The 16,169-nt window shown below is 39.4% G+C and overlaps 1 long non-coding RNA gene across 2 annotated transcripts in view; it reads right to left on the reverse strand.

The window, feature by feature from the left end:
- Nucleotides 1–224: 224 nt before the first annotated feature.
- The window catches only part of LOC129145389 (uncharacterized), a 32,465-nt gene continuing 16,520 nt past the window's right edge, over nt 225–16,169 (reverse strand). Inside the window, exons 2-3 of one of the 2 annotated variants that reach the window (XR_008550920.1) lie at nt 15,668–15,795; nt 225–359 (exon numbers count right to left, since the gene is read on the reverse strand). This is a non-coding gene — a long non-coding RNA (uncharacterized LOC129145389). Of the gene's footprint in view, nt 360–12,051; nt 12,069–15,667; nt 15,796–16,169 lie in introns of those variants that run through there. The other variant, XR_008550921.1, reaches the window with a different exon arrangement.

The following is a 16,169-nucleotide window of genomic DNA, read 5'->3' on the forward strand; positions in this document are numbered from 1 at the left end:
ACAAGCCCCCAGGACCTACACATGTATATACACATATGTATAAAGACACACACACCTGCAGAAGGGGCAGAAAGCAAAGGTGGGGAGGCATTCATTGTTGGTGGGTGCAAGTGACGAGAGGATGCATGTACATTGCAAGCTCTTCTTTCAATTTTTCTATAGATTTGAAATTGTTCAAAAGAAAAAGAGAAAAGCAGAGAGTCTCCCCTCCTACTTTCAATTCTTTTATCTTGTTTTGTTTTCTGCAGAGCCCCTCAATTTTCTGAAATTATGTATTTTCTTGATTGTTGGTTCTTCTTCATTGAAATGTAAGTTCCAGGGAGCAGAGGATTTGTCTGCAAACAATTTATTCCAAGCACCTAGAGCAAAGCAGTACGTTAAATGAATGAATGAGTAAGTGAATGAATGAACGGCCCATCCAGGCATCCTTGAGGAAGCCATATCCCAGCCTTCTTAGGGATGAGTTAGGGAAGGATGCCTTGAACACCTCCACCTCCCAACAAGCAAAGCCCCACCCCAAACAACCAGCCAATCAAAAAATCTGACCAGAGTCAGGTCTTGGCCCCATAGAAGCTGTTTTGTATAGAACTACAAAAATGAGGAGATTTCAGCCTCCATGGGAAATTAGGCAACATGATGGCTGCAAAGGTCTTTTCACTTTACAGAGGTGCTGTGGCAAACCTTGGCCCAAGCAGCCCACGCATGATCCTGTAACACAGGTGAAATCATTACCAATCGACAAAGGAGGGTTCACAACTTGTCCGATATAGGTGGTGTGCTTTCGACTGGCCTTGCTAAGACTTAAGCCCTGCTTTTCTGACTCAGAATAATTTGTTCTTTTACTCTAGGTGGGACCATGTTAGTTACAACGATTACTAACAGCAGCATTTCTAATTGCCAAATGAATTACATATTCATCCACAAGTATCCACTGCTTGTAAGAAGTCCAGGTGATACCACTTCCCTTTTACAAAAGACCTCCATTAGGACCTGTTTTCACGAACTGAAAGAAACCTGAAGAGATCCACATTTACGACAAAAGTCGAAAAACAAAAGCAGCATTTTCATCAGTTTCTCAGCAGCTGGTTTAGAGGAGGTTACATCCTGAGCAGCGAGAGTGGCCCCACCAAGCTCTGTTCCCAGGATCTACTTTTGACAGGCCATGTATGTATCATAGCCTTCCTGCTTTTATGCATGTCAGTGTTATTTTAGATCCAATATTTGGTATGATTTGATGTTATTTTTAGGACCTGGGAATGCTCAAAAATGCTCTATATAATTTATAGTAATTATTATTTTGGTTTATGCCATTTTTGCCTTATAGATGGTTTCACAGGAATGCTCTGCTTTCAGATAATGGGAGAAACCTGTATGCGCGCGCACACACACACACACACACACACACACACACGCTCATAGATTGGTCAAGAGCACATCCCCCGAGTCTATCACTTAAAAGCACTTGTCTAAAAGATAGAGCCTTGTCGTGTACAATGACAACTACTTATTTTGTCATTGAGATGGTGGTTTTGAGCTAAGCCTCTGGGTTCTTGAAGGCAAGTGCTTCTGTTCCTTAATCCATCAGCTTGCCCTTCTGCCTCTGTCTCCATAAAGACAGTCAGCCCATTAAAGTAGGTGGCCTTAGAGCTCTAACATCACAGCCTGACAACACCTAACATCTTGTAAGCCACACAGAGCCCTGCCTCGATCAATACTTGAACGGAAGGCACAAACTGACAAAGAAATTTCGAGCATGGCAAGGAATAGTGTTGTTCACTTAGGAGGTTGCACTTTTAACCATGAGTCCCTACTATGTCACTTGCCCCATACAAAGGAGACTCATTGAAAAGCATCCTACCTATCTTATGCAAGGAGTAGAAAGCCTGATTCCTAGGAGTTGGCATTTATAAATCCAATAGTACTTTCCAGGTAGACTAGAATGCTTTTTGATCAAAGTTTGACTCAGGTTATTAATTTCCCGTTCAAATTCTGAATAGTCTCCAATTAGCTCAAACAGGGTTGCAGACTTCACTGTAAAATATAGTTAAACTAAACCAAACAATTATCAATTATATATGTTATATTTTAGAAAACTACACCGAGTAGCTAGATTGTAAAGTCTAAATTCTAGATCTGTGTGGGGTTTATTCTTCTGTCTTATATTTAAGAAACAACCTTACTGAAATATAATATACCACACAATTCACTCTTTTTAAGTGCAAAAGTTAATGTTTCTTAATGTGGTTAGAGGGTTGTGCAGCCAACTACCACAATCTAATTTAGAATATTTTCATCACCCCTAAAGGAAAGTCTGAATCTACTAATAACTTCCCATTCCCTACAATCTTCTCTCCCCCAAGACCCCAGCAACCACAAACATACCCTCTTTCTCTGGATTTGCATATCCTAGACAATTCATGTGAATGAAAAATGTACAATATATGATTTTTGTAGCTGACTTCTTTGAGTGAACATGCTGTTTTCAAGGTTTATCTATATTGCAGTGTATATAAGTACCTCATCCTTTTTTATTGCTGAAAATATTCCATTGTTTGGATACACATTTTGTTTAACCATTGATCTGTTGATGGACATCTGGGCTGTTTCCACTTTTGAGTATTATGAATAATGCTGTTATAAACACTCATTTACAAGTTTTTGAGTGGATATATGTTTTTATTTCTCTTGGCTAGAATTTCTAGGTCTTATGGTAACCATGCTAAGTTTTTGAGGACCCGATAGATTGTTTTCCAAAGCGACTGAGCCATTTTACATTCCTCTCATCAATGTGTGAGAGTTTAAATCTGTCCACATCCTCAGCAACACTTGCTGTTTTGTGACTTTGTTTATGTATTTTTACGTCATTTTTCATTTTTGCACAATGTATGCATTTTCATCTTGGTTATACTCCAGACACAATTCCCACCCCACCCTTGTTTTGATCCTTCTTCCTCCTCCCCAACCCACCCCTGTAGTGTGTCTCTGGTTTATAGTTGCTTGTTGATTTTGATTTTTACTTTATTATAATTAGTCTTTTTCCTGATCCCTTATTTAGTCCTCCCAGTTCTTATGAAGTGGTAACTCGTGGTTTTGATTTCATTTCTATAATGACCAATGGTGTTGAGCACCATTTCATATGTGTATCTTCTTTGGAGAAATGACTATTCACTTCCTTGATTCTTTATTAAATTTGGCTGTCTTTTCATTGAGTTCTGTGTTCTTTATCATGGATACAAGTCCCTTGTCAGATATGTGATTTGCAAATATTTTCTGTGCTGCCTTTTCATATTCTTGGTAGTACAATTTGCAGCACAAATGTCTTAATTTTGGTGGTCTCATTTATCTTTTTTGGTTTGGTCACTTATGTGTTCATTGTTGAGTCAGAAAAACTCACTCTTCCTCCTGTGTTTTTCTCCTTAGCTTTACACTATTACCACACTCACAACACTTCTGAGGTGAAGGTGGGGTGAAAGGTGGGCTTCTCCACACTAAACAATTTTCCAACACCAGCTGGGTGTTCTACAAGTCAATTCCATTCTGAAACTGTTCACTAGAGATAATGCCAGATTCTGCAAGCTAAGGACTCAGTCACACAAGATTGCCCCCCTTGTACCAGGCTTCTGAGAGACTGGCTATAAAAAGGATATTCCATGATCCTCTCCTTGTATTCAATGATTTGCTAAAACAGCTCAGAGAAACATTTACTTGTGGTTTCTGGTTTATTATTAAAAGAGATGATAAAGGAGACAGATGAAATGATACATAGGGCAAGATCTGGGAGAATCCCAAGTGAAGGAGTTTCTTCCCTCAGGCAGTTCGGGTATATCCTGGGGGGATGTGTTTACCAAGCTAGAGGTTATCCAATTGCCTTAATTTTTGATTTTTGTGAAGACTTCATTGTATAAGTATGATTGATTGTTAATTTCCAGCACCCTCTCCCTTGCTAAGAGATAGAAATGGGGATGAAAGTTTCAAGTTATTAATCATGTCTTAGTCATTCTGGTGACCAGACCCCATTCAGAAACTCACCACGCATTACCTCACTAGAACAAACGATGCTGTTGTCAGCCAGGAAATTCTCACCCAGGAAATTCTACCAGTTTTAGGAGTTCTGTATCAGGAATCAGGATCAAAAACCAAACTTTAGAACAAAAGATACTCCTAGTGTTCTTATCACTTAGGTAATTAGAAGAGTTTTTGAAGTTCTGTGCTAGCATCATGGGCTGAATCCAATATAGATTTTTTTCTATTATTTCATAGCATATTTCATGATCTTCTATCTAAGACCATGAAGGTTTACTCAATAGCTACTTTTCTAGTTTTAGCTCTTACATTTAAGTCTATGATACATCTTGCATTCATTTTTGAGATGGTATGAGAAGTCCAATGTCATTATCTTGCATGTGGGTATTTGTCTCAGAATCATTTGTTAAAAAGACTACTTTCCGGGCCTCCCCGGTGGCGCAGAGGTTGAGCGCTGGGTTGCGAAGCTGCCTGCAGCCTCTGCAGTGCCGGTTCGATCCCCGGCTGCTCCCCGGCCACCGGAGGAGGGTCCCCCATGGCACGCAGATCTCTCCTGCCGCCCGCTGCTCCCCTCAGCAGTGTACTTCGGTCCTTCTACCTGCTCTGCTCCCCACTCTGGCTCTGGTGAATTCTCTCACCCTCCCGCGCTTCTGACTGTACCCAGTGCTTGTATAAATAAATAAATAAATAAATCTTAAAAAAAAAAAAAAAGACTACTTTCCTCATTGAATAGTCTTGGCATCCTTGTCAAAATCAATTCACCAAAACTGTTACATACTCTTCTAAAAGTGACAATTAAATAAATTCATCTGTTTTGTTGATAAATACCTGGCACGTTCCTAAAAAAGAGATTAACTACACACCACCCTGTAGAATATAACATCTTCCAATGACTTTAAGACCCCCGCACATTGAATAAGGGATCTTGGTTTTCAAATCAAATTATATATCTGCTATAATTCTAAGAATAATAGTATATATTGGGCCCAGAACTGTGCTAAAATCTTTAGTTAGGCATGTAATCTCCCAAGAAGATTAAAAACTCAGTGTACACTTGTTCCCCTGATGAGGAAATCAAGGCTTAGAGGGATTAACTAACTTGCCTCCCACAGCTAAGGAGTCACTTGTGTATTTCCAAATCTCAAATGAACTGCTCACCCCTGTATAAAGGGTGTAACTTGTAGATATTGCCTCATGGCAGAAATGAAAATCTAAATGTTCCCTCAGGGTCTGAGAGCATGGACGAAAGCAGCCCGCCACAAACCTGAAATCTCCTTGAAAGCCCAATTTTGTATCTTTAAATTGATGCAAAGTTTTCCACCCCCATAATATGTGTGTTACTATAAAATACTCCTTAACATATGTGTTTCTTCACGCTACATAACATGTATGCTAAATAAAGCCATCTCCTGGAATTACACATTAGAAGGAGGGAACTCATTTTTTACCCTTATCTTTTTTTTAATTTACAAAATTAAAATGTTTCAAAAATTGTGCACATCCCATCTTTATCCCCAGTTCCCCCTGAAAGAGCCTTGGGGGCCACAGAATTCTGCTAACATGGGTGCTGTTGACTGACGATCTCCACATGCTCCTGGAGTGAGGCTATAAAACAATTTCCTTTACATAAATCATATTTTCATACTGACTTAGCATTATCCAAGTGAAGATGTATTCCCACAGGAACAAAGAAATGTAGCCCCAACATGTAATTTTGAAACAATTGCATCTGCAGGAAAGCTTTTCAAAATCACATATTTAAAATGAATGTGCTTCATTTTTGATAAAACAATAATAAAACCAAAGCAAGTCACAAAGAGAACAAGTTGTGTGTGAAAATTTAAATTACTGTGCCACAATCTGCATTTCCTTGTGGAGTAGCATCCATGATAGGAAATTTCTACCATGTTTCCTGGGCTTTCTAACAGGTCTTTTGCTGGTTCAAAAAGAAAAAAAAGAGGGTAACCTCTTGGGTATTCTATGGTGAGGGCCATTAACATACAGCAGGTCCTCAAATAATGTTTCATTCAAAATCATTTCATGATAACATTGATGAGAAGGTTCTTGATTCCCAGCTGAGTCCTGAGTCTGTGTGAAGGTTGCTTGTCCTCCCTGTGTCTCCCTGGGTTTTCCCCAAGGGCTGTAGCTTTCTCCTATATACCAAATATGTGCAGCAGATTCATTGGTGTGTGGCAGTTCCCAGTCAGAGTGAGTGCAGGAGTGTGTGTGTGTGTGTGTGTGTGTGTCCATCCATCCATCTGTCCTGTCATGCAAGGGCGACTGGGCCAGTGTTGGGTCCCACCTTGCATGCTAAGCTTTAGGATATTCTCTGGCCACCTGGGTGGGTGGATTGAGAAAGGAATGTAGAGCAGATTGAACAATGAATACAAGTGGTTGTTGAATGTTGAAAGCATTTTGGTTCTTGATTGAGAATTTCAGTGATGTTTTTGTGACCAGAAATAATGTTTTAGGAAATTGATTCTTGTTTATGTCCAACCTATGGTCAAATTGGTTTCGTTACATGTTGTTTCACTTAAATGCTGAAGTTTCAAAAAAACTATTAATGACGTTAAGTGAGGACTTAGTATATTTGTCTGATATTCTTTGTCTTATTTAGAGTGAAAATGGATTTATTCATAATTCTTCATTTTTCCCTCTGGGAATTAATTTCCACAAAGGTGTGCAGTTTTCTGACAGAGCAGTCAAAAAAGAAAAAAAAAAAAAACCCTGCCAGTCAGCTCTTCTTGAAATTTAATAATTTCTGAAGGTCTTTCCTAAATCTGTTAATTAAACTTGGTAGAGCAGCAAAAAGGATAACTTGTCAATGTAAGATTCTGTCCTATCTGGAACATCGCTGGCAAACTGGTGAAGCAGGCAGGCTAGAGATCTACTTGCAAGAGGAATGAAGTACATCTCAGGTAGAAGACATTCAAAGAGAAAAGGGTGACAGTGTAGTGAGGGGAACCCAATAAGAAAACTTTGGTCCCAGCAGTGAATCAACCGCACTCTCAAATTAGGTTGTTGGACAGCTTTTAATATGGAGACTACATTCAGAGTTGGAGAGAAATTTAGGGAATCAAGAACTGGTCCAATGTGTCAGGGCAAACAAAATAGGGGAGCAGTGTGGAAAGAGAAGACAACAGGGAATAGGTCTCCCGACCTCAGTTTCCCATTACCCTCCATCTTCTGCTGGTTCCTCCCTATTGATCAAATGCTACAAAACACCCAAGGGCAATGGAATCCATTGCTGTGACTTCTTGGGATCCATGACTTCCAGGACAGCGTTAGTTGTGATTATTGCTCACTATAGTGGGGAAAACATGAGGGAGTCTCTGTAAAGGGTTGATAGGATTTGGGCTGGTAGGGAATAATTTGGGGAAGTGCTGAAGAAGGGAGAGGCTTTGCTGTGGATTGGATGGTGTCTGGAAATGAGACCAAAGCAGGTTCTTTATCCTTGCAGCTTTAGCCCTACTTCAATGCACCTTCATCCTAGGTGAGACTGATTCAGCTACCCAATCATAGAATTTCCCTGACCTCCTGAGAGCATCCCCCCTCTAGCTAATATGGTTGGCAACTTTTGAGGTTTGAACAATGTTCACAAGTTTGCCTTCTCCCACCATGATAATCAAGGGGCCTTGCTGCCCTATGCCATCCTGGTCACACTGGCCTAGTCTGCTGTAGAGTTTCTGTGCTAGATACTGTCAGTTCAGCTTCTCCACTTGTGTGTGCACTCAGGCAGGCTAATCCCTGAGCCAGAGAAAAGCAGCCCCTGATCTCCAGGACCTGGCATGAAACATTCAACTACCAGGTTTTCCTGTTGAATATGATCCTATTACAAAACCTCAGCCTCTGGTGAGACCACTGCCGATACGTTGTCCTGAGTCCAACGTGATGTTCACATCCAGCCACATCTTTGATCCAGCTCTCTTTGGGGACAGGAAGAAGTAAGAGAACTGTTTCCCTTGAAAAGAAAGGTCACGTAGAAAACTACTGGAGCTCAAGGTGTTCTGCCTTGGACTGTCTCCTGACAGAACACGACTCAGGGCCTTCTCTCGGTGCCATTCCAACTCACTGGTACTTTGCCATGGAGGCACCTGTGGGCACGGTTATTTTGTGAGATTGTCTGGCAGAGCAATGGCTAAAACTGTATTCCAGCACCTGAGGGGCAACTCTGATGACCAGTGAAGCAGAGGATGCCCAGCGGGGATGGACAGTTCATGAGCACAAAGGGAGGCCTTCTTGAAGCACCTAACACACCCAGAAAGCTTTGCAGAAAACTGAGGTCTTGAATTATGTAGAAAGAGGGAAGAGCCAGAGAAATGTGGGCTTACGGTTATTGTGCTTTCGTTAATACCCATGATCTGTCGAGGCCTAGAGGAAGCCAGTGTACATATTTTTTAACACCAAATCAACTAATTTTGTATGCACTTAATGAAAATGAGCTTCTTCCTGAGTTGGCAGTGATGCGCAACGCACTTTGAACAGCTTTTGCATCATTCCCAACCTGTAAATGTGGATAATCATACTTACTTATTTATAAAGTTCTTTGAGGTTTTTGGATGAAAGGCTCTTTTAAAGTACAAAGCATTAATTTTTTGTGTCAGAGCACTCTATGAGAAATGAACATGAAGCGATATAAAAATGTTGGTGCTCTTTCTTGTTTTAAGTTTTTAGTTGCTTCACAGAGACACAAAGCCAGTCTCCAGCAGAGATCTGGGGTTTGATATAACAGAACTAATAAGGTACTCTTAAGTGTGCAATCCTAGATAGGCTTGAAAAGGCTACTCCTTTCGAGGATGTGTGAAATAAGCTGATAGGCTAAATATTTTGTACAACCAAACTCATTTCTGTAAGTTGCACTGATAATCTTAGGAGTATGCAAATGAACCTCTATTTATAGATCCGTTCTATCCATTTTTGACCAGGACAAGCCAGTGGAGCAGTAGCAATAGTCAATCATTACAAGTAACTAGACCACAAGAGAAAAATGTGCCAGTTGCTAGGTGATGACTTTCAATCTATCATTTTAGGCAATAAATATAAGATGAAGTTATGAGGGGAGAAGCTATTCATAGCTAAAACTCTTGCTCAAATGGCCATTATTTATTGCACGGAACTGAAATCGGATGAAGTTGAGAAACCCAATGTACCAACCCAGAAGCTGAGATACTATCCAAGTGGACATATTTCAAGGACAAATCCAAAGGTGAAAAAAAAAAAAAAAAAGCAAAGATTTAGGAAGAAGGTGAAGAGGATAAAAGGTTTAGAAAAAACACAAACTTGACTAGGTCACTTACCCTGTTTCAAACTGTAAAAGTTAAAAGGAAAAACATACTGATTTATTATTCAGAATTTGCCCATTTCTGAAAAAAGTCTACCAGTCCCTGTCAACTAATTAGCAGGTGCCAATAATGTATTTGGCAGAATGTGTGTACAGATGCTGAGAGAGACCCTGTGTTCCTGCCCTCTGTGAACACAGAAATTCGTTTGGAAATATTGGTAGCACAAATGAAATGATCAGAGAATAACACAGGCATTAAAAACCATTGGTTGAAGCCTCTTCCTGGCATAAAACAAGCACTCAATGCCAGCTGAGTAATAAAGAGCTGTGTAGTGTAGGGTGTACTCTTAGGCACCTAATGCTGGTCCTTTAAGGTAGAAAGCTTAGCTATCTAAAGCACAGTGGGAAATTCCAAAGCCTAAATAAAAGCCCTCCTTCATCACCCATAGTGTAGCATGTGTGATAACCCAGAACACTCGTTCTTATACTTGAGCAAGCATCAGAATTACCAGGAAAACTTGATAAAACCCAATAATTGGGTCCCATCCACAAAGCCTGAGCAGGATAATTGTCATTTCTAACATGTTTCCAGTTAACTGCTGAATCTCTGATCTGCGGAGCACATTTTGAGAACTACAGATCTGAAAAACAAACCAAATGTAAATTTAAAAGCATGAAAGAGGACACCTATGACAGTTGTCATTTACTGTGTACCCACAATTACACTATGCTTCAAATCCTGTTAGATGATGCCAGATAGATAGATAAATAGGTAGGTAGGAAGGTGGGTAGGTAGGTAGATAGATATCCATAGGTAGACAGGCAGACAGACAGGTAGATGACAGATAGATAGTCTAATTTTCATGTTGTACAAACACAAAAATAAGCATTACTTATTTCTATTTTATAGACTGAGAGCTAGAACTAGTTTGGAGAAATTAAAACATTTTCCCACAGGATCTTAGAGGTAGAACATGTACTTGATTCCTGGTCTGTCTCAAGCAAAGCCCATGCTTTTTCCCCAGACCATCCTGCATCTCTGCTAACAGCTAAAAAATCAGCTATCAGTATTGGAAGAACTTGAAAATCAACCAAAACCAGAGAGAACACAAATGCACAGTAACCAGGGTGCTTTAAGACAAGACAGTGCAACCTGATCCCCTTCAGGAGGGAGGCAAGGAGCCAGTGCTGAGCTGCACAGTTTTATTGCTTGGGGTGACCCTTGACAATGGTATGAGTAGATGGACTTCCCTGGCAACTCTTAGTTTTGTTCCAGCTGAAGCAAAAACTGGCTGAAGTGACCTTGAAAATCCAAAGAAGATGTTTCAAAATTAAATTTTCTTTTTGAAAGGCTCACACTTCCCCCATTGACCTTGATCCCAAAGAGTAATTCTGAGAGGAAAACGCTATAGAAAGTGTCTCCTACCATTAACAGACACCAAAACATTGGGAAAGGATCACCCCCTTTACTTCCTCCCCTTTTTACTCCCCATCCCTCCTCCTTCCTCAAAGAGCCATTTGCTTCCTATGCCCTGAGAAGCTGTGGAACATTGAAGGGAAAACCCCTTCCCCTCAAGGCACTTCCTGCCAATGCTCTTGCTCCTTATTTTGAGAAAACTGAAGTCCCTCCAGCTAGAGATTCTGATTTGACTCACGTTCAAATTTGTTGCACGTTTCCCAAGGTGATTCTAAGTGTGAAAACCATGGTATAATAACTTGTATCTGCAACCTCTCCTTCTGTTGCCTTCCCCCACTCCAAAGCACATGCTCACATTTTCCAAACTCTAAAAGAAAAGGCTCTCGTTGATCCCTCATCTCCACAAACTACCTTGCCCTCTATATTCTTAGAAAATAACACCAAAGCTTATGTATTTTTTCTTTATTTAAATCCATTCAGTATTTAAATCAGACTTCAGTCTAATATCCTACAAAACTAAGGGGTTTTGTATATTTTTTTTAAGAGGCATATATTATTTATTTATTTGTTTGTTTGTTTGTTTATACAAGCACTGGGTACAGTCAGAAGCGCGGGAGGGTGAGAGAATTTACCAGAGCCAGAGCAGGGAGTAGAACAGGCAGAAGGACCGAAGTACACTGCTGAGGGGAGCAGCGGGCGGCAGGAGAGGTCTGCGCGCCATGTGGGACCCTCCTCCGGTGGCCGGGGAGCAGCCAGGGATCGAACCAGCGCCGCAGAGGCCACGGGCAGCTTCACAACCCAGCGCTCAACCTCTGCGCCACCGGGGAGGCCCAGTTTTGTATATTTTTTAAGCTTAAATAACTGAAAACCTATCATCTTTTTCTCAGCTGACAATGGAGATCATTTGAACTTTGAAACCGTCTCAAGCCTTAATTTTCACTTTGCTCAATGTTCTCTGCCCTACCTTTTTTCTCATCCTTTGTCCTAGTAGTTGTAGAAATTCCTTGAAGTTGCATGTACTTCCATTTCCCCTTAGCAATCACAGCTGTTTACAGCTTTTAATAACACCTTGATGGAGAATCTCCACCATCCTTATCTGCTGCCCATGCATCCTGCAAAGTCTAGACTGAGATTTCTACTGTCTATTGACAGGTCCCCTTGAATATCCCATCGGATCTTGATGTCTACATGTACCCAGATGACCTCAGCATTATCCTCCACCCATCTGTTTTTTCTCTCTCTTCTCTTATAGAACCACCATGTTCATCAGTCACCTACGTGGAAATGTTGACATTGTCTTGGCACCATTTTTGATTTATTCCTTTCCTTCCAATGAGAGCACATTCCCTATAATGAAACAAACATCTTCATTGAAAACAGTACACTAATTTAAATGAATAACTTAATCCATTTTGATGTGAGTGTGTGTGTGTATGTGTGTGTGTGTGTGTGTTTGTCTCCATAAAACACAAAATAGTGACCATAACCATAACACTTAATAGTTGCCCCAGACTGTCCTTCCTTAGTTCCTACTTCCCCCATCTCAGGCAACCACTACCAGCTTTTTTATTTTGTACTTTTTCAAAATATACTGATTTTTTTCCTGCAATTATTTGACATTTGTGTTTTTTGTGAAGTATGTGTTTAAATCTTTTGCTAAGATGTTGATTTGTTAAATTAATAACAATAACAAACTATTGATCCTTATTTAATAATAAACTCATTAAACTGTATTGTTATATAACCAATATATTTTATACATGTATATATTATATAGTATATGTGTGTATAATTATAATTTAATATTCTGTTTAAAATTATATATTTTAATTAATACTTTATTGTAAATATAAAATATATTATGAGCAAATTTTTGCATTTTGAGGGCTGTTAATATGTACCTTGGATAAAGTTCTTTGACAGATACAGGATCTGCGAATATTTGCTGTGACTTGTCTTTTCATTCTCCTCGGTGCCTTTTGAAAAAAGTTCATAATTTTGATTATTTTGTCTTTTATGGATTATGCTTTTGGTGTTTTATATATAAGAAATGTTTCCCTAACCCGAGGTTACAAAGATTCTCTTCTCTGTTTTCTTCCAGAAGTTGAATGATGAATGGTTTCACATTTATGTCTATGATCCATTTTCAATCAGTTCCTGCATGTGACTTGTGGATAGATCATAATTCTTTTTTTTTTCCTTTTGCAAATGGATAGCAAATTGTCCCTCACCATCTATTGGAAACTCTTCCTCCACTTTGTTAAAATTAACCTACTACATATGTGTGGGTCTATATCTTGGTTTCTGGTCTTTATTTTATAGAGATCAATTTGTCTACATTGATATCAATATTACACAGTCTTGATTACTATAATTATAAATCTTGAAATCAAGTAGTATAAATTTGTTCTTCATTTTGAAATCTGCATTGATTATTCTAGGTTCATTGCATTTCCAGGCAAAGTTTATTAATTTTTTCTGGGATTGCATTGAATCTATAGATCAGTTTGGAGAAAATTGATATATTAAAAATACCAAGTCTTCAGATCCACAGACGTAGTTTATCTTTCTCATCTTCTAGTTTGCTTAAATAAACCATACCAAAATTTTGTAGTTTTTAGTATATAGGTATTATTCATCTTCCTTAGATGAATATTTGGATAATATTTAGACCCCTAAATATTATCATTTTTCTTGTTGGATTCTATATAATTTTATATTTTGATAATTATCTCTGGGGGAGGAGTTTGGACCATGAGTAAGGGAACTGAAAATTGGCAATGGTTTCCTTCGTTTCGGTCTTGCTATAAAGTTCTCTTTGTCAGAACCAGAGCAGCAGTTAGTCTAGAATTAATTATTCCCCACTAATGATGTAAAATCTTTCTGAGTCTGCTACTTTGTGACTTTCTCTGTTTTTCCTGGTGTGAGCATACAGTCTTCCTGGCCTTAGGTGAGATCTTAAGGACTATTTCCTCTAATTATTTTGGAGAGTTCTTTCCCTGGCCCTCTGGCATTTTCCTTACGTGCAATTGTAGATTATTACTCAGCTGAATGTGCAAGGACTATACTCTCTCCACCTTAAGTGCTCCTTCCATGTAGCTTTTTCTTCTCCCATAATCTCCATGCTGACTCTAGAGATTCAGGGATTTGGCATTCCTGGATTCCTATATTTATCTCCTCAACTCAGGGAGATCACTGGGGTCCTCCCAAGTTCCTCTCCAAAGCCTGGAACTCCCTCCAAGCAATCAGAAGGGGCAATCATATGTCTATAACATTTGTGTCCCACCTTTCTGAGAACACTGCCCTTCACTGTCTGATGTCCACTATCTTGACAAAACCTGTTTCATTTATTTGTCTCATTTTTAATTTGTTTTCAAAGGAGAAATAACTCTAGTTCTCTTATTCCATCTTGACTCTAAATGGAAGTCCTCCATGACTCACCATATTATTCTGCCATTTTGCTTTCACCCTGTAATTTTCTATTCCACTACCCTTGTTGTAATATTGCAGAACAACAACGACACAGCTTTCATTTATGAAACACTCTTATGTGCAAAGGCTTGTGTGATACTCTTGATAAAATTTATATCTGATGACCTTGATGGCAAGTTGGGCTTATTTTTTTATGAATTATTTTAAACATTTAGATAGGTTGAAAGTCATACAAAAGTCCTCCATGCTTAGATTAGCAAAATTAACCTTTGTCAACTTTGCTCCAGGAAAAGCTGAAGTTTCCATTGTGTTCCATCCCCAGCTCTATTGCCTATTTTCTCTCCCTTGAGGAGTACATTACTCTGGGGTTGGTGTTTTCATGCTCAGGCATGTGTACATTCAAGGTAGCTTTATTACCTCACTTTCACTGATGAGGACTCAGGCTCACAGAGATTAAGTCACTTGCATGAGATCATTTAGCTTCTAACTGGTGAAACTCAATTCGGAGCCCAAATCCCTCTGGCTCAACATCATGTACTTCACTGCAAGAATACATTTGTCTTCCTGAAGCTCTATTCAGATCACACCATTTCCCAATTTGATTACTACCCATGAATTAACTGTATCTCTCATTTTGACTTTATAGTCCTAACAAAGCCTGTCAGCGAGTATCTTAACTGCTTCTTCTGCTTTATGTAACCCTTTTTAAATCATGCAAAATCTGTTTTTCCCCAGTATCACAATGAATATTTTTTTTGCTGCCATGTCATTTCCTGTATTTATACCTCTATCTGAAATGTTCTCCTTCCCCATTTTCATATGTCAAAAACAATACTGATCCCTCATAGTTGGGTTTTTTTTAAGATTTATTCATTTGTGCATACAAGAACTGGGGTACAGGCCAGAGAAGCAGGGGGTGAGAGGATTCACCAGAGACATAGTGGGGAGCAGAACAGGCAGACTGACTGAAATACACTGCTGAGGGGAGCAGCGGGCAAGACAGGAGAGGTCTGCCACACCATATGGGTAGCTCCCTGGCTGGCTGGGGATCGAACTTGTGCTGCAGTGGCTGCACGCGGATAGCTTCATAGTGGTGTGCTTAACACCTTGCACCACCAGAGAGGCCCAATCCCTTATAGTTTAATTGACAAAATCCTTCATTGATTCATTGATGATAGATATTGATGACTGCCAAGAGCAGGTGGCCACTGTCTGTTGGAGTTTTTGATCTTTCCCTCTGAATATCCCATCAGTACTCAGAAACCTAGAGCAAAACATCTTATATTTCTTCCCCCATCCTTTTGCCATATTTGATGTTCCTATGTGTGTGTATGTGTGTGTGTGTATGTGTATATCTCTTCCTATCTGGTAACTCTATCTCTGTATTACCAGGGATGTCTAGCACAGTGCCTCTGTAATGGGTATCCAGCAAATACATAGTAAATTGAATTATACACTAAAATCTGGATATCCTGGGAAGTATAGGAATTGAGTTGTATTTGTTTTTTATTTACCTTTATCCATTTAAAAAATACTGAGGACCAGGCTTTTCTCAGATCAGGACATACATAGAGCCCTTTCAAAACTTTCAATGCTCCTGCCCACATGGAGATTTGATATCCAGTGTTTCTCCAACAAACCTCTGAAACACAAAAGGAAATATCATCTCTGTCCTTCCACCCACAGAAAATGGCATTAACATCTTAAAGCAAGTTGGCAGAAAGACATTTGGATCCAAGCTAGTGATATTAGGCCAACTTTTCCCACTGATATGATCTGATGTTATCTTACCCCACAGATGTTTTGTTCTGTGTTGGCTTGAGTTATTGTATGTTGTTATTATTATTGCCATGTAATGTGTCACTGAAATGAAAGGGGTTGCAATCAATGGGTCTTTCATGATCACTGAGCTGCAAAGCAAGCCTGTTTGAGCTGGAATAATGGAAATGGTGGATTTCCCCAGCTAATTCCAGGCTAGTTTAGTCCCATTTTATAGTTCCCTCTGCCTTCAACTGA

The sequence above is a fragment of the Talpa occidentalis genome, unplaced genomic scaffold (genome assembly GCF_014898055.3).
Source record: "Talpa occidentalis isolate TD23 unplaced genomic scaffold, MPIMG_talOcc4v2.1, whole genome shotgun sequence".
Classification (NCBI taxonomy): Eukaryota; Metazoa; Chordata; class Mammalia; order Eulipotyphla; family Talpidae; genus Talpa; species Talpa occidentalis.